Source organism: Natator depressus, chromosome 4, assembly GCF_965152275.1.
Source record: "Natator depressus isolate rNatDep1 chromosome 4, rNatDep2.hap1, whole genome shotgun sequence".
NCBI classification, from domain to species: Eukaryota; Metazoa; Chordata; order Testudines; family Cheloniidae; genus Natator; species Natator depressus.
In genome coordinates, this window is record NC_134237.1 from 50,086,072 (window position 1) to 50,105,059 (window position 18,988).

The 18,988-nt window shown below is 42.5% G+C and overlaps 2 long non-coding RNA genes across 2 annotated transcripts in view; one reads left to right on the forward strand and one right to left on the reverse strand.

Annotated features, from left to right (window-relative positions):
- The first annotated feature begins 4,455 nt into the window (after window positions 1–4,455).
- The window catches only part of LOC141986415 (uncharacterized), a 52,348-nt gene continuing 37,815 nt past the window's right edge, over window positions 4,456–18,988 (forward strand). The window contains exon 1 of the long non-coding RNA XR_012639276.1: window positions 4,456–4,539. This is a non-coding gene — a long non-coding RNA (uncharacterized LOC141986415). The remainder of the gene's footprint in view (window positions 4,540–18,988) is intronic.
- Window positions 10,245–18,004, reverse strand: LOC141986414 (uncharacterized). The gene is made up of 3 exons (XR_012639275.1): window positions 17,726–18,004; window positions 11,543–11,945; window positions 10,245–10,894 (listed from the first exon to the last, which is right to left on the reverse strand). It is a non-coding gene; the product is annotated as an uncharacterized LOC141986414 (long non-coding RNA).

Below are 18,988 nucleotides of genomic sequence, written 5' to 3' on the forward strand. Positions count from 1 at the left end.
TGGGCCTGTCCTGTAGTAGGTAAATTTTGGGTATTCTTCTGGCTCTGTCACTCTGTTTCTTCACTTCAGCAGGTGGGTATTGTAGTTGTAAGAATGCTTGATAGAGATCTTGTAGGTGTTTGTCTCTGTCTGAGGTGTTGGAGCAAATGCGGTTGTATCAAAGAGCTTGGCTGTAGACAATGGATCGTGTGGTGTGGTCTGGATGAAAGCTGGAGGCATGTAGGTAAGTATAGCAGTCAGGAGGTTTCCAGTATAGGGTGGTGTTTATGTGACCATCGCTTATTAGCACAGTAGTGTCCAGGAAATGGACTGCTTATGTAGATTGGTCTAGGCTGAGGTTGATGGTGGGATGGAAATTGTTGAAATCATGGTGGAATTCCTCAAGGGCTTCTTTTCCATGGGTCCAGATGATGAAGATGTCATCAATGTAGCACAAGTAGAGTAGGTGCATTAGGGGATGAGAGCTGAAGAAGCGTTGTTCTAAGTCAGCCATAAAAATGTTGGCATAATGTGGGGCCATGTGGGTACCCATAGCAGTGCCGCTGATTTGAAGGTATACATTGTCCCCAAATGTGAAATAGTTATGGGTGAGGACAAAGTCACACAGTTCAGCCACCAGGTTTGCTGTGACATTATCGGGGATACTGTTCCTGAAGGCTTGTAGTCCATCTTTGTGTGGAATGTTGGTGTAGAGGACTTTTACATCCATAGTGGCTAGGATGGTGTCATCAAGGATCTACAGCCTACCCTGAAGGATGACCCATCACTCTCACAGATCTTGGGAGACAGGCCAGTCCTTGCTTACAGACAGCCCCCAACCTGAAGCAAATACTCACCAGCAACCACACACCACACAACAAAAACACTAACCCAGGAACCTATCCTTGCAACAAAACCCGTTGCCAACTGTGCCCACATATCTATTCAGGGGACACCATCATAGGGCCTAATCACATCAGCCACACTATCAGAGGCTCGTTCACCTGCACATCTACCAATGTGATATATGCCTTCAAGTGCCAGCAATGCCCCTCTGCCATGTACATTGGCCAAACTGGACAGTCTCTACGTAAAAGAATAAATGGACACAAATCAGACGTCAAGAATTATAACATTCAAAACCAGTTGGAGAACACTTCAATCTCTCTGGTCACTCGATTAAAGACCTAAAAGTCGCAATTCTTCAACAAAAAAACTTCAAAGACAGACTCCAACGAGAGACTGCTGAATTGGAATTAATTTGCAAACTGGACATTATTACATTATGCTTGAATAAAGACTGGGAGTGGATGTGTCATTACACAAAGTAAAACTATTTCCCCCATGTTTATTCCCACCCCCCCCTTACTCTTCCTCACATGTTCTTGTCAACTGCTAGAAATGGCCACCTTGATTATCACCTTGATTATCAGGTGTTTTTTTTCTCTCTCTCTCTCCTGCTGGTAATAGCTCACCTTACCTGATCACTCTCCTTACAGTGTGTATGGTAACACCCATTGTTTCATGTTCTCTGTGTATATAAAATATCCCCACTGTATTTTCCACTGCATGCATCCAATGAAGTGAACTGTAGCTCATGAAAGCTTATGCTCAAATAAATTTGTTAGTTTCTAAGGTGCCACAAGTACTCCTTTTCTTTTTGCAGATATAGACTAACACGGCTGCTACTCTGAAACCTGTCATTACCCTGTAAGATATTTACCATCCTGATTTTACACAGGTGATTCTTTTAACTTTTCTTTGATTAAAATTCTTCTTTTAAGAACCTGACTGACTTTTCCTTGTTCTTAAGATCCAAGAGTTTGGGTCTGTGTTCACCTGTACCAGTTGGTGAGGATTATTATCCAGCCTTCCCCAGGAAACGGGGTGTAAGGCTTGGGGGGGATATTTTGGGAGAAGACATCTCCAAGTGGTCTCTTTTCCTGTTCTTTGTTTAAAATGCATGGTGGTAGCAGTATACTGTTCAAGGCCAAGGCAAAGTTTGTACGTTGGGGAATATTTTAACCTAAGCTGGTAAGAATAAGCTTAGGGGGTCTTTCATGCAGGTCCCCACATCTGTACCCTAGAGTTCAGAGTGGGAAAGGAACCTTGACAGGCCCTTACACTGTTGCTGTAACTGAGCCTTGAACACAAGGGGAGACCAGCTATGTTGGGAAATAGCGGGTGGCATCCAGTGGGCAGGTGGTGTGGGCTTGCTTGTCCCAAGAGGTGATGTGACATTCCATAGGTTTTGCCATCATGGCTGAAATGGCAAAGTTTCAAACAGCTGCAGTTATAATAGGCTTTAGAGATGGGTCCAGTAACAATAGTTCATAGAGTTTAAGGCCAGACAGGACCAAGAGATCATCCAGTTTAACCTCCTGTATATCTCAGGCCATTAAATGCCACCCATTACTGAGCCCAATAATTTGTGTTTGACTAAAGGTAACAGTGTTTTACTCCATTATGAAAATGTTTTGTAACATGCTCTAAAAATTATGTTGCAGCATTTTAAAATAATTTGTACGTGTATCTGCAATACGAAATGCAGTGCATATTAATTTGTTCAGAAAGTAAGCATTTTGAGCTACATACTTGTATTCTCACACTGGACTTTGTGACCAGTTAAGTTCTGAGTGTACAACAATTCCACCTTCTCCTCGCATTCAATTATTCAGAGCCAGGTGGGTGAGGAGGGTCTATGGAGTTGCCTTTTCCCCCTGCACAGCTCTCCTAAAATCCAGGCAGAATTGCAGCTCCTCCATGCAGAGGAACACAGAGATAGCTTGTTTGTTACTTACTTGGGGTACAGGGAGCAGGCACTGGCAGACAGTAGATAGAGCCTTGGCTTTGCCGCTGCTCCTACTATGCACTGCCTGGTGGAGCTGACCAGATGAATAAACTGCACTCCCCAGAGGGGAGCAATAGCAGGCATGCAACCCTTGAACATCTGGGAGAGCTCACTTTCATGATTGTTTTGTCGCCTTTTAATCTGAGGTTGTTTAGAAGCCCTCTGGGTAACCCATACGTACTGCATGTTAATATAACACTAATATGTTGATGGTATTTCCAAATGACATTTTATAAAATAAATAATGTAATGTTTACAACTTCAAAAAACCTGTTGGATTATTGTATCACAGAAGCAAGTCAATGTAATGTTATAAGAATGTATTGGCTCTTTAGTGCTAGGGATAAGTGAAGTCGTTCAGGTACAATATGGACTGAACCCTCACAAGGTTTGAAAAAGTGCAACTTGCATTCTCCTCCCTCCAGTCTCTCCTTGCCAGCCCTTACTAATATTAATCATTTTAATGTGCTTCTGTTCTGATTTCCTAGTTTAGACAAGAATTAGAAGCAAAACTTCTGAAATGCAGGAAGACCGACCTTTCTTGTGGTGTTTCTAACCCAAGCAAAAAGCAGAAGTCCTGCATGTTAAACAGGGAAATTTAGTCTAAGGAAATATCACTCCTAATTGTGCAGGATGAAAAAATATCTGAAATATAGGGTACATGTCAAAGCCTCCAAACACTTTAAGGTGAGTCAATCAATAATTACACAGCCTAATTTCCCATGTAAACATAAAGTAAGACAAACAACTATTTATTTTAAGAAAAAGGAAATTTAAACTCAATTGGATTGTGGAAAATATCACACTAATAGACTCAAAATCAAGAGCTATCATACCACTGGACTGTTGTCTTCAAACTAGCAAGAGACATATACATTCCAATCAAATATTTCTTCCTACTTCTTTATTCAGGAAAACGCATGATAAGGTACAGATCACAAGCCACACTGGAAATCTGGGGTTTACTCATGTAGGTAAGCATACATTTTATTTATTGTTTTATTTATTGTTATGCCTTGCAATTTCCAATTCCTCCACCCCAACAATAGAACCCAACAAAGAGAATCCGTCTCTTTGAAGTGTTACTCAGTGAGGTGGATTTTGTAATGAGCCTATTTCTAAGAAGATCAAAGTAGCAGAGCTGCCCAGAGCAGCAGCAAAGATAGTAAAACAGACAGCCCTCTGAATGAGAGAGAGGGACATAACCATTTTGCTCTCTTCCCTCCCCCACTCACCCCAAGTCTTCCCCAGAGTAAATCAAACCCTAATCTTTAAGTTAAATGTTTAAAATTTAAAATGAATTTCTCTTGTAAGGCACTAGTTAACACACACACAAAAAAAACCAAGAAAAGAAAAGGACAGGAAGAGATTTCTTGGACTGACTCTTCTAGAATGTAATAGCTGCCATTTGTTTGATGCTTCAGCATCATTTAATTAAGTCTGGTATCTCTGGCCTAAGTCTAAGGTGGTGGCAGCAGCAGGAGGGATAAGAGCCTGATACTGAGGCACAGATTCCATTCCCATGGATATGAAAATTGAAGGCAAACATAAGGCAGGAAACTGTGCTGAATGCTACAGATATAAGACAGCTTGGATGAGGAAGGTGGGGGAGGGTGGGGGAAGAGGGAGAGAGAACTGGACATGTAAATTATGGGCCAGGAAATGAATTCCTCATAGTGTTTCTTGCCAGAAGCTAAGTTCTAGTAAATGTAAGTCTTTTTTCTCTCCAAAATTCCTTTGAGAGATGCGGGAGGAAGAGTCAGGGACAGGAAGGTGGGTGGTTCAGTGTTTGCTTACTTGGGTGAATTACATTGCTGCATGAGCCAGTTTTAACATTAAAAGGCATACGGCCCCATAGAAGTGACCAACAGGGTAATATCCTGCTTCTCATTAGCCACAGCTTTTCTATTCTATTCTATTTATGTGGAACACAATATGTTCTTGTGCTGGGGCAAGTAAATGTGTTGCTGTTCTACGGTTGGGTGAGACGATTACACTGTGTTCAATAATGAAGTGTGTGTGTGTGTGTGGGGGGGGTGTTCAAATTTTTTAGCTATTAATGCAAATACTGGGTCTACTACTTGATTTTGTGTTTGTTTATGGACTGAAATATCAGCTGTATCAATGCTGCAGAGCTCTGTACCACTGACCTGAGCTTAACTTGGGGTTGAATTGAACTGCTTGTGCTTAAGGTTAAGCATGTATAAGGGAGAATCAGGGCCTACAGCTGAAAGAACCACCATCTACAGTCTCACAGAAAAATAGAAATCCTTAGCAGATAAAATGTGGCTGCTGAGCAAAATATACTTTCAGCTAGAGAGAAACCAGTGCTATGTGATGCACAGAGCAAGCTGACTAATAAAACTGGATGGAACGTAATTAGACAAACGATATATTAAGATTGGGACATTTGGCATCAAAAGCATTTCAGACTTTTTTTTCTTCCCAAAATGCTTATTCACAGTCATGTATGTTCTATTATATGCATTCAGCACTATTCCTAAACAAGAAACAAAGTTTTCCTTTTAATTGCACTTGAAATTATTACATTGGTTCATTGCAGATAGTCCTTGTCAGAATTGTGTCCACAATTATACAAAAGGGTGCCTAAAATTGGGCTTGTAAATCCATATTTAGGTCTCTAAACAAGCAGTCTGATTTTTCAAAGTGCTGAGCACCCAGCAGCACCCACTGGGGTAAACAATTTTTATGATGTACAACCCCTAGTTTCCCTCCCCTATGGCAGACTGTTACACAATCAAAACTAGGTGTTTCATGCTATAAAGCTGCTGCCAAATTGTCATACATTGAAGGAATGTAAGTTTTTATACATTTTTATATCTTATAAAAGCTTCTCTATGTTCAGGCCATTTTTTATATTTAGGAGTATTGGGGTGTCACTAAAAGCAACTAAATATCAAGGCCCAAAAATTGAGACACCCCTGAAAATGCACTCACAGGAAAATTTCTAATGAAGTTTTCTTTGTAATGATTCACCAACAAAAGTAGACTTGAATGAAAAAGGCCTTTGAAAACCCATATTTAAAGAAGATAAGAAAAGTTAACATTAAAGAATCATTGTTTTCAAGTATATGCTGGGGGAAGGGAGAGAGTTAAGGGAGTCTGATATATAATATATACATATTGAATATTATATTGAAACATAAAAATGCAGAATTGTTAAATGGTAAAGGTAAAAACTGTGATAGCTATATTTATATGTAATTTATATATAATATGTAATTATGAATAGTGAATGAGTTTAGGTGAGGTAACATTTAGCCAAGACTTTGCTGGCATAAGTGTGGGTTTGCCATTCTTCTTTTACATAGAATTGCTCGTCTGCTTAAAATGATGTTATTGCTGACACAAGAAAGGTAACATGTTGTGTTGGAAGTTTCAAGGTAGAAACACACAGACCTGTAACCAGAAGAAGTCTTTTACTGGGAAAACCCAGTAGCAGGGTGGTACACAAGCATATGACATGAAACACGCATAAACAGCAAAAATTAAAAAAAGCACAGTTAGATAAACTGAGCTTGCACATGTGTAATGTATAGCTTTAAGAAAATGTCTAATCTGCTAAAGCTGATTGGAGAAAGGTTAACTAACCTGGAATGTGGAAATATATAAAAAGACTCAAGTGAACAAGGCTCAAATTGGAGAAACACCAGACGAGAAATTGAGGGATGGGATTAAAGGATCAGACCAGGAGATCAGAGGAGGCAATGACCATCTTGGAAGGGGAAGAACTTCCCACTGTCCTGGAATGCAGTAACTTGGGCCCATTTACTTATTCTGTTTTGTCTATTATTAATGTATGGCATAAATATATGTTCAGATACTGTAAGTGACAATAAATTCTGTCTGAAATTGTATAACGAAAAGGTGAATAATGATTCAGCCTAAATTGGGTAGACTCATGAAGCAGTTTCCCAATTTACACCCCTACCCCACCCGCCAGAGTAGGTATCTAAATATGGACTCAAGTGCCTAACCCATGATAACTATTTTTAAAATCTTCACCAGTAGGACTCCACTGTTTTATTAACAGAATATATGCCTTCCAAAGTTGTACATACAGCATAATTTTTTCACGTAGCTATATGTCGCAATATGTATATGACATTTGTAGCAGGTTCACCCCTTTTGGATTTCTCCAAAAGATTTGATTTTATGAGTGAGAACAATATGCTTAGATGATATTGCCCCCTTATACTCCTCTTCTGCCTCTCCCTGAATCCTCAATCAGAATAAATATGATTTTAAAAGTGGCATCCTTTGCAAATCAGGCAGATGGTAGATGATATTTAAATACAACAGTAAAGTGCAGAAGGAGATTTAAAGAATTTCAAAGCTCATACATTGGGTTGGGTTATTGAAGGTTAACATCACCAGGGGTACCAGACATGTCTTTGATTGTTAGCAAGTACTTCTGGGAACAAGGCATACAGGTCACTAGATGGGGAAGAAATCCCTTAGTTTTCAGCATGTGGTGTGAGAAATGTTTGATTAAAAGTAGTTGTTTAAGGGGATCTCATCCTAAAGGAAGCCCAGCTATAGTGTGGTATAGTGTAATGATAACTGAAAGGTCATTTCAAAGAATTACTTCCACTTCAGGTGTTAAATTGCTTTGAAATTGTGGCCCTTCATCGTGCTAAACATAGTTCTTGCATTGATGTCTCACCCAGGTGCTTCACTGGCTAATACAAAACATAAGAGTTTGTAGCCTATAAGAGGTATGCTTTATTTATCAATGCAACCACATGATCTTATTAGCATAATCCCTTCCTCCCTTCTCCTGGTCCCTATTTTTATAGTCATCACTCACCTAAGGGTATGTCTACACTACGAAATTAGGTCGAATTTATAGAAGTCGGTTTTTTAGAAATCGTTTTTATATAGTCAATTGTGTGCCCCCCCCCCCCAAATGCTCTAAGTGCATTAAGTGCATTAACTCAGTGGAGTGCTTCCACAGTACCGTGGCAAGCGTCGACTTCCGGAGCGTTGCACTGTGGGTAGCTATCCCACAGTTCCCGCAGTCTCCGCTGCCCATTGGAATTCTGGGTTGAGATCCCAATGCCTAAAGGGGCAAAAACATTGTCGCGGGTGGTTCTGGGTACATGTTGTCAGGCCCTCCCTCTTTCCTTCCCTCCATGAAAGCAATGGCAGACAATCGTTTCGCGCCTTTTTTCCTGAGTTACCTGTGCAGACGCCATACCACGGCAAGCATGAAGCCCGCTCAGCTGACTGTCACCGTACGTCTCCCGGGTGCTGGCAGACGCGGTACTGCATTGCTACACAGCAGCAACCCATTGCCTTGTGGCAGCAGACGGTGCAATAGGTCTGATAACCATCATCATCATGTCCAAGGTGCTCCTGGCCGCCTCAGTAAGGGCATGGGCAGTCATGGGCGCAGGGACTAAATTAGGAGTGACTCGACCAGGTCATTCTCTTTAATCCTGCTGGCAGTCCTATTGCACCATCTTATGGTAGGCAGGAGATGAGGATGGCTAGCAGTCCTATTGCACCGTCTGCTGCCAGCCAAACTTGTAAAAGATAGATGGAGTGGGTCAAAACAAGAAATACACCAGATTTGTTTTGTATTCATTTCCTCCCCCCTCCCTCCCTCTGTGAAATCAATGGCCGACAATCATTTCGGTGAGGTCTGTCAGGGGCACCTTGAAAAGTTTAATGGAGATTCAGTCCTGCCTGAAATACTGGGGGGAGGGATAGCTCAGTAGGTTGAGCATTGGCCTGCTAAACCCAGGATTTTGAGTTCAATCCTTGAGCGGGCAGTCTGTGTGACAGTTTTTTTTGTTTCTCCTTGATGTAAAGCCACCTCCTTTGTTGATTTTAATTCCCTGTAAGCCAACCCTGTAAGCCATGTCGTCAGTCGCCCCTCCCTCCGTCAGAGCAACGGCAGACAATCATTCCACACCTTTTTTCTGTGCAGACGCCATACCACAGCAAGCATGGATCCCGCTCAGATTACTTTGGCAATTAAGAGCACATTAAACACCACGCGCATTATCCAGCGGTATATGCAGCACCAGAACCTGGCAAAGCGAAACCAGGCGAGTAGGCGACGTCAGCGCGGTGACGAGAGTGATGAGGACATGGATACAGACTTCTCTCAAAGCACGGGCCCTGGCAATATGGGCATCATGGTGCTAATGGGGCAGGTTAGTGCAGTGGAATGCTGATTCTGGGCTCGGGAAACAAGCACAGACTGGTGGGACCGCATAGTGTTGCAGGTCTGGGACGATTCCCAGTAGCTGCGAAACTTTCGTATGCGTAAGGGCACTTTCATGAAAAACTTTGTGACTTGCTTTCCCCTGCCCTGAGGTGCAAGAATACCAAGATGAGAGCAGCCCTCACAGTTGAGAAGCGAGTGGCAATAGCCCTGTGGAAGCTTGCAATGCCAGACAGCTACCCGTCAGTCGGGAATCAATTTGGAGTGGGCAAATCTACTGTGGGGGCTGCTGTGATGCAAATAGCCAACACAATCAAAGATCTGCTGATATCAAGGGTAATGACCCTGGGAAATGTGCAGGTCATAGTGGATGGCTTTGCTGCAATGGGATTCCGTAACTGTGGTGGGGCCACAGACGGAACCCATATCCCTATCTTGGCACCGGAGCACCAAGCCGGCAAGTACATAAACCGCAAGGGGTACTTTTCAATAGTGCTGCAAGCACTGGTGGATCACAAGGGACGTTTCACCAACATCAACGTGGGATGGCCGGGAAAGGTACATGACGCTCGCATCTTCAGGAACTCTGGTCTGTTTCAAAAGCTGCAGGAAGGGACTTTATTCCCAGACCAGAAAATAACTGTTGGGGACGTTGAAATGCCTATATGTATCCTTGGGGACCCAGCCTACCCCTTAATGCCATGGCTCATGAAGCTGTACACAGGCAGCCTGGACAGTAGTCAGGAACTGTTCAACTACAGGCTGAGCAAGTGTAGAATGGTGGTAGAATGTGCATTTGGACATTTAAAAGCACCCTGGTGCAGTTTACTGACTTGGTTAGACCTCAGCGAAACCAATATTCCCACTGTTATTACTGCTTGCTGTGCACTCCACAATATCTGTGAGAGTAAGGGGGAGACGTTTATGGCAGGGTGGGAGGTTGAGGCAAATCACCTGGCCGCTGGTTACACGCAGCCAGACACCAGGGCGGTTAGAAGAGTACAGGAGGGCACGGTGCGCATCAGAGAAGCTTTGAAAACCAGTTTCATGACTGGCCAGGCTACGGTGTGACAGTTCTGTTTGTTTCTCCTTGATGAACCCCACCCCCTTGGTTCACTCTACTTCCCTGTAAGCTAACCACCCTCCCCTTCTCCCTTTGATAACCACTTGCAGAGGCAATAAAGTCATTGTTGCTTCACAATCATGCATTCTTTATTAATTCATCACACAAATAGGGGGATAACTGCCAAGGTAGCCCGGGAGGGGTGGTGGAGGAGGGAAGCACTGGGAGGGGTGGTGGAGGAGGTAAGGACAAGGCCACATAGCACTTTAAAAGTTTAAATCTTTAAAACTTATTGAATGCCAGCCTTCTGTTGCTTGGGCAATCCCCTGGGGTGGAGTGGCTGGGTGGCCAGAGGCCCCCCCACCGCATTCTTGGGCGTCTGGGTGAGGAGGCTATGGAACTTGGGGAGGAGGGCGGTTGGTTACACAGGGGCTGTAGCGGTGGTCTGTACTCCTGCTGCCTTTCCTGCAGCTCAACCATACGCTGGAGCATACTAGTTTGATCCTCCAGCAGCCTCAGCATTGAATCCTGCCTCCTCTCATCACGCTACCGCCACCTTTCAGCTTCAGCCCTCTCTTCAGCCCACCACTTACTCTCTTCAGCCCGCTGCCTCTCCTCCCGTTCATTTTGTGCTTTCCTGCACTCTGACATTGTCTGCCTCCACGCATTCGTCTGTGCTCTGTCAGTGTGGGAGGACAGCATGAGCTCAGAGAACATTTCATTGCAAATGCGTTCTTTTCGCCTTCTAATCTTCGCTAGCCTCTAGGAAGGAGAAGATCCTGTGATCCTTGTGAAACACATGCAGCTGGTGGAGAAAAAAAAAGGGACAGTGGTATTTAAAAAGACACATTTTATAGAACAATGGGTACACTCTTTCACGGTAAACCTTGCTGTTAACATTACATACATAGCACATGTGCTTTCGTTACAAGGTCACATTTTGCCTCCCTCCACCATGTGGCTAGCCCCTCACTCCTCCCCCCTTTCCTTGGCTAACAGCGGGGAACATTTCTGTTCAGCCACAGGCAAACAGCCCAGCAGGAACGGGCACCTCTGAATGTCCCCTTAAGAAAAGCACCCTATTTCAACCAGGTGACCATGAATGATATCACTCTCCTGAGGATAACACAGAGAGATAAAGAACGGATGTTGTTTGAATGCCAGCAAACATACACTGCAATGCTTTGTTTTACAATAATTCCCGACTACGTGCTACTGGCCTGGAGTGGTAAAGTGTCCTACCATGGTGGACAGAATAAGGCTCCTTTTGCAAAGGCTTTGGGAGTACATCCAGGAGAGCTTTATGGAGATGTCCCTGGAGGATTTCCACTCCATCCCCAGACACATTAACAGACTTTTCCAGTAGCTGTACTGGCCGCGAATACCAGGACAAATTAATCATTAAACATGCTTGCTTTTAAACCATGTATACTATTTAAAAAGGTACACTCACCAGAGGTCCCTTCTCCACCTGGCGGGTCCAGGGGGCAGCCTTGGGTGGGTTCGGGGGGTACTGGCTCCAGGTCCAGGATGAGAAACAGTTCCTGGCTGTCAGGAAAACTAGTTTCTCCGCTTGCTTGCTGTGAGCTATCTACCTCATCATCATCATCTTCCTCATTCCCAAAACCTGCTTCCGTGTTGCCTCCATCTCCATTGAAGGAGTCAAACAACACGGTTAGGGTAGTGATGGCTGAACCCCCTAAAATGGCATGCAGATGATCATAGAAGCAGCATGTTTGGGGCTCTGACCCGGAGCGGCCATTTGCCTCTCTGGTTTTCTGGTAGGCTTGCCTCAGCTCCTTAAGTTTCACATGTCACTGCTTTGGGTCCCTGTTATGGCCTCTGTCCTTCATGCCCTGTGAGATTTTGACAAATGTTTTAGCATTTTGAAAACTGGAACGGAGTTCTGATAGCACGGATTCCTCTCCCCATACAGCGATCAGATCCTGTACCTCCCGTTTGGTCCATGCTGGAGGTCTTTTGCGATTCTGAGACTCCATCATGGTCACCTCTGCTGATGAGCTCTGCACTCACCTGCAGCTTGCCATGCTGGCCAAACAGGAAATGAAATTCAAAAGTTTGCGGGCCTTTTCCTGTCTACCTGGCCAGTGCAGCTGAGTTGAGAGTGCTGTCCAGAGCGGTCACAATGGAGCTCAGGGATAGCTCCCGGAGGCCAATATTGTCTAATTGCATCCACAGTACCCCAAATTCGACCCGGCAAGGCCAATTTCAGCGCTAATCCCCTTGTTGGGGGTGGAGTAAGGAAATAGATTTTAAGAGCCCTTTAAGTAAAAAAAAAAGGGCTTCGTCATGTGGACGGGTGCAGGGTTAAATCGATTTAACGCTGCTAAATTTGACCTCAACTCCTAGTGTAGACCAGGGCTTAGTAACTAAACTTAAGTTACAAGGCCCTCAGGGCAGAAGCTCTGTAAATAGCCATTCATATGTAAATAAGTCTAAAAGGATGCTACAGGTTTGATTCTCTAGCAATCCTCTGGCAACCAATGTAGCACACATTAATTTTTAAAAGTTACACCTGCTGATTTAATTTAGATGCTTAGTTTCCACTGACTTTTCTGCACAATCAAATTCCTAAAGTCTTGGTTTAACAAACTGCTGTCTTTCCTTCAAGATGGCAGTTGGCAATATACTCTTATTGGAAATTCCGTGTATGAAATCTAAAGAGACATTCAGTATTGACCATGTGATTAACCAGAGTCAGACTCTGGCACATATTCCTTCAAATCTGTCTCCAAGGACATGACTGCTTAGCTTACTCAACAATACACAGATATTGCCTGAGATCTTGCCACCTTAATTCAGATCAGAGGATGACGACAACATATAGCATTAGGCACTCTCCCTAAACAGTGCCATAAAATCTTCAGAGTACTGTAAAACCAACTTGATTCTTCCCAACAAATGTCTTTTTAAATAGACTTTGTTCAGGTATTGCTAGTCACAGCCTTTGAAGGCTTCTCTGATAAATTAGCAACAACTCAGCCCTTCATGGCAGTGAATCACCCTTTCCATAAGTCAGAAGTTCCCAAACTTGTCCCACCGCTGGTGCAGGGAAAGCCCCTGGCAGGCCGGGACAGTTTGTTTACCTGCCACATATGCAGGTTCGGCCGATTTGCTGCTCCATGCCAATGGGAGCTGCTCCAGGCCAACGGGAGCTGCTGGAAGTGGCGCGGCCGAGGGACGTACTGGCTGTCACTTCCAGCAGCTCCCATTGGCCTGGAGCAGCAAACTGCGGCCACTGGGAGCCGCGATCGGCTGAACCTGCAGACACGGCAGGTAAACAAACCAGCCCAGCCCGCATGGGGTTTTCCCTACACAAGCAGCAGAACAAGTTTGGGAACCACTGCCTTAAGTTATAGTGTACTGGGCCACACTCAGACTGACAGGATGGTCAAAATATAAAACAGGCCTATACCTATGATCTACACTAGATTTTAATTAGTAGTTATTTCAGTTGAACAAAACTTGTTCATAGATTAGTTACTATATGGTGTACTACAAATAACATTTAATCCAAACTTCAAAAAGTGCACCTTTCCACAAAAGAAGTTTTAGCCAAAGGTCACAGATTACTATGTACCTAAGCCTGCTCCTACTGAACTCAATAGGGCTTTTAGCCACAAAGTCAAGACCCATATGATATGGTCATGTCTTCAGGATTTTACACACTGCCAAGACAATCTGAAGGATAAATTATTGCAGTAACATATGTTGGCATTATATTATTGCTAAACTACATGAGGACATGAATTAAGATGTCTGAGCATGTATCTGCCAAAGCTGTGTAAAAGGATTTCCTAAAAATTGGAATCCTCTGAAAATCAAGATAGATTCAATGGTCTCGTGGAACCACAAACATTAGTCTAATTCCCCTCCAAGCTCAGTGAATCTGGGCTGATGTAGCTAACACAGCCTACCCTTTCCAGTACCATACAAAACATCTTCACCAAACACCACCTCCTTTAAAGTGTGAAGCAAACTCACCTCCCTCAACACATACAATTACCATTGATTTGGAAAGGTTAGCAAGGAGGGATTCCTAAGACAACCACACACTAAACTTTATTGGGAGCAACTGTTCCACTTTCAGTTGGCAGGTGGCTGGATCAAGAGTGAGAATGTTTTTTGCTCCAGCTGCCTTTTTGGGGGTTGGAAATATAGCTGCCTTCTCCTCTGGGAAAGTCTTATTGTACTAGAGTCCAGTGACTTTTACTGGATGGTCCCCAAAATATAATATTGGGGTAATCACTACAAAATACCCAGAGAAGACCCCGAAACGAAGTGGAATTTGTTTTCTTGTCTCTATTATATTCTGTGTCACCATGAAAATCAGATTGTAGAAAACATTGTGTTGTCCCTTTTTGAAACATTTCAATACATTAGTGTTTGTATATTGTAAACAATATGATACTGTGCAACCTGTTTACTCAACATCCTGCAAGGTGTTGAGCACTCTGGCCTCAATCCAACTAAAGTAGTGGTGGGCAACCTGCGGCCTGCGGGCTGCACATGGCCCATCAAGGTAATCTGCTGTCAGGCTGCCAGACCATTTGTTGACATTTGCATGGCTGCCCGCAGCTCCCAGTGGCCTCAGTTCGCTGTTCCCAACCAATGGGAAGCGGCACGGGTTAGGGTTAGGTTGCCCACCACTGAGCTAAAGTCTTAAAACATATGTTTAATTTTAAACCTTGTTGAATCATGGCCAGAATGTTCAGCAGGATTAAGATCATGGCTATGTTTTAAAAAGTTTTTAAAAAGTTAAAAATAATTAATCTAAAAATAAAGAACTCTGCTGACACTAGCATTGAATTAATCACATCACAGTCATGTTTGGATGCTTATCTGAAGCATAATTAAAGATCTGTTGGACTAGTAATTGAGCAGGAATTTTTGAGAGAACAGGTTTTCTTAGTGAATTTCCTTTACATCCTCATTCCTCTGTCTTTAAAATATTACATGAACAGACTGTCGTGCAGTATTTGGTACTTACACTTCCAGCTCAAATCCCAAAAGCAGAGAGTGAAAATAATATTTAAAAAAATGAGAGAAACATTAACCAACTTCCTGTTCTTTTGCCATAGACTTGTATTGGCTTTTTATTGTAATTACCATTAACTAAGGGCAAATTCTGCATAAGAAGTGCAGATGTATAACAATTATTTGTAATTCAGGGTCAGAATTTAACCAAAGGTTATTTTCTTCTAGTCAGAAACAAGCATCAAGTAGTAAAGGGACTGGTAATTGCAATGGCTCTTCATTTTACAATGTGGCTCATCACTAGTTTGGGGAGACAGGACAAAGGCAAAAAAGAAAACTATAAAACAATAGGTCAGGGGAAAATTATCTGCTTTCAAACAGTAACTCTGGTGCCACCTCCAGAAATGCACAACCTTTCTTTTGTGGGTTTTTTTGTTTTGTTTTGTTTTTGTAAAAAGATTAGATGTGACTATTCAGATAATTTAAGATACAAAACTTGAATGACTCAATGGAAAAATCTCAAATTAGCTGAGCTGATGTGGTTTTATTCATCTCATTCTATTTTTCTTAAGGGCTGACACGTGCATAAATGGGGAAACATGATCCCATGCACATGCTTTCCATGAGGATTATGTGTAACACAATCACTGACTTAAAACAAGCTTTGCTGCCTCTTGTTCAAAAGTCTTTTTGAAACTGAGCCAAAAGAAACAAGACTGGCATTGCTTAGTCTGCTCTGGCTATTGGAAGAAGTTAGGGGCACATCCTGTTTCATTGCACAGTGTGATACAGAGCTCATTGGAGCTACATGGTCCAGTGTGAAACTGTGGCTTTACTGTGCAGGCCAAATACTAAAGGTGACCTCCCAGTCTGGGGCTGCTGCACGTTGGCTACAAAGCACCCAGACCACACTGTGCAAGGAGCAGGGAAAGAGGGCTCCGTTCCCTGCTATTAACAGTACCAGCTGATAGCTCAGAAATGTAGCTGCGAGCAGGGCTGAAGACCTGATCCTACCTCAGATAACTGGGTGTGATACAGCCCTCTAGTCCCCAAGACCAGTACCAAATTCCAGGTCCCTCTCCTTCCCTAGTAGCAGCTGCAGTGGTTATATTTCATTTTTTTTTTAATTACTGTCCGTTTCTCCCCTCTCCTTTAAGCCCACCATGCTTGTCCTTAAACTTAAAGGAGAAGAATCACTTCCATGTTAAAACAATAGACTGTGTTCAGCACCATTTCAGAAAGAGTGGTTAAAGTCTGCAGGGTTTACCCATGCTGTTATAGGCTGCACACAGGAGGCCATTTACAGTGCATAGTAATTAGAGCTAGGTCAGGAATTTTTCATCAAAAAGGAAAATTTTAGATTTTGTTGACTTTTCCAATGTTTGTCCCCAACAGGTTGACCTGAAGCAAAACACCACAACAATCTGGTAGAACCAGAGCGGTGGCTTATGGGAGTCACATGACCATGGTGTGTTATGGGAGATGTAGCCCAGCCAGAGGACCCAGGTCACAGAGAACAATGAGGGCTTGAAATTCCTGAACTACAATTCCCATGTAACACTGTATTAGGTCAGAGGGACACAGGTTACCATCAAGACAAGCTGAAACAAAACATTTAATTGTTCCCAAATAGATTTTTTTAACATTCCTTCCCATGAAAAAAATTGATATTTTGACACTTTGTCTCAATTCAGGATGAAAACAAATTTCCAAATATAAGAATTTCCCATGGGACAGAAATTCCACTTTTCAATCAGCACTAATAATATGTTTTCCACAATAGTGCTGAACAGTTTCTCCTTCTCTACACCTGCTGCTAAACCACAATCAGCATCAACTGTCACTGACCTACATTGTCACACGTGAACCAAGTTTAAAGTTTAACTTAGTCCAAAATTAATTCCCCAGGAACTGTATTGGCTTTTAAACAAATATGTATTCCCCTGCATTGTTTGTAGCTCTGAAAGCCTGAAAGTAAAATTGATTGTAGGCAAAAGTGAAGCTAACTTTTTGTTTTCATTTATTTTCCATTGTCCAACCTGAATGAAGTGCAAAAAGGAACAAAGAGCAGAAATACTGAGAAGTAAATTAGCTTTTTAAAATGTTCAGTTTTAATCAGGTGTTCTTAGTACCATTGACAAAGACATTTGTTGGTTTACAATATTTCGGACCAAATTTTCTCTCACTTACACCTGTGTAAATCTAAAGTAACTCGGCAGACTTTAGTGGATTTACACTGGTGTAACTGAGGACAGACCCTGACGTTTCTACTGGCATATCCCTTTAAAATTAATGTTAGAGACAGATATTTCCTGGAAACTCCTAAAGTTGTCAGATGGATACTTGACAATTATACACATATGGCAACCACATAGATTTTGTTCTTTTTTTAAAAAAATTACAGAATGAAATGAAGTCGCCAGAGTCCACTGTCAAGCCACTGGGGCTACAAGTCATTTTCAGATAGCATTACTAAGATAACAAAAATGTGTATGCTTATTTTCAAGTACTGTGTTTGGAGAACAAGCACAGCACGGCTGTCATATGAACAGCCTGGTTGCCTGCTCTGTGGAAGATTTTATATTCCAAGACATCCCCCTTCCCTCCGCCCGCCCGCCCCCCCCTCCGTCTTACTCACTTGCCCCTTTAGCTCTGAAAATAAATCAATTTCATCTGCTGTAGTCTGACTTCTTTCTTCTCTCTGTCTCACCCTCTCTTTGTAAGCCTGTTTCCACTGCACCATATGGCAGCTGAGAGAAGGGTAGAGCAGTGATCTAGCTCTTAACAAAAGAGGCTGTGGTGTCAAAGAGGCTCATGAATGCATGAGACACATTCATGTATAGAGAAATGCCTGGAGCCCTGTCAGGGAGGACTAAAGAGAAGGCTGATAGACCTGACATCACTTTAGAGTAAAGAAAGGCAGCAGTTCTCTCTGCAGCTCATCTCCCTCTCCCTCCCTCCTTTGGTTTTGTGCCAAAATCCTATTAGCTCTATTAAGGCAAAGTCATAGTGTGCAGCAAAACAAAAAATTAAATTAGGCCACCTTATTTATTCACTGTAAGTTGTTCCAAGACAGCATCTTATCACTAAAAAAAAATTCATAGGCTTTACTAGCATACCTAGGAATAAATAAGCAAATACCACCCTGAAAGAGGGTATTGCACATTCTCAGCTCTTTTCTCCCACTGCATTAAGCATTGCCTATGCATATATATTTGGAGAAGAACTACACAATGCAAAAGCGAACATCTTCAAGATAAATCTGCAACCGAAGTGCTTAAAAGATGCTCCTTTCCATGGTCTTTATTTTAACACTGACTTGCCCAAGTAACCAGTTTGGCAAAATAGAGGAAAAGATCTTGAGGATGGAAAATTAAATAGGCTTAATATAGTGGGTGTCACAGAGAAACATTACATATATAAGAACTGTACTCTATTTTTAAATAATGGTAGAAGCACAGATTAGCATGTACAGGGCATACACTTTCTGCCCTCCCTGCCTCATATATCTATTTATGTGTGTTTCATTCAGCAGAAAAATGCTATAAAACAGATTCATCATCTTTACTGGAAAAGTGAAAATAATGTTAGAAGAACAGCCCCAGCTGCAAACTCTAGACTTCTTAAAGATGCATTTGTTTCACTACACGAGGAAAATAAGAATGCTGCTGTGCAGAAGAATTTGGCAATATATATTTATGAAGAACTATTTCATTTGATTTTAGCCCAGAGGAAGTGTTGCTGCCTTTCTTTCAATGAAAATGAAAATACTGTAAACTGTTAAACTGAAACTGCACCACTATTCCTGTCTCTTCCCAAAAAAGGCTTCAGAAATCACAAAACCCTGTGTCCCTCGGGTTATTTAAAAGAACCTGGGCAAACTTCCAAATGCTGGTATCTG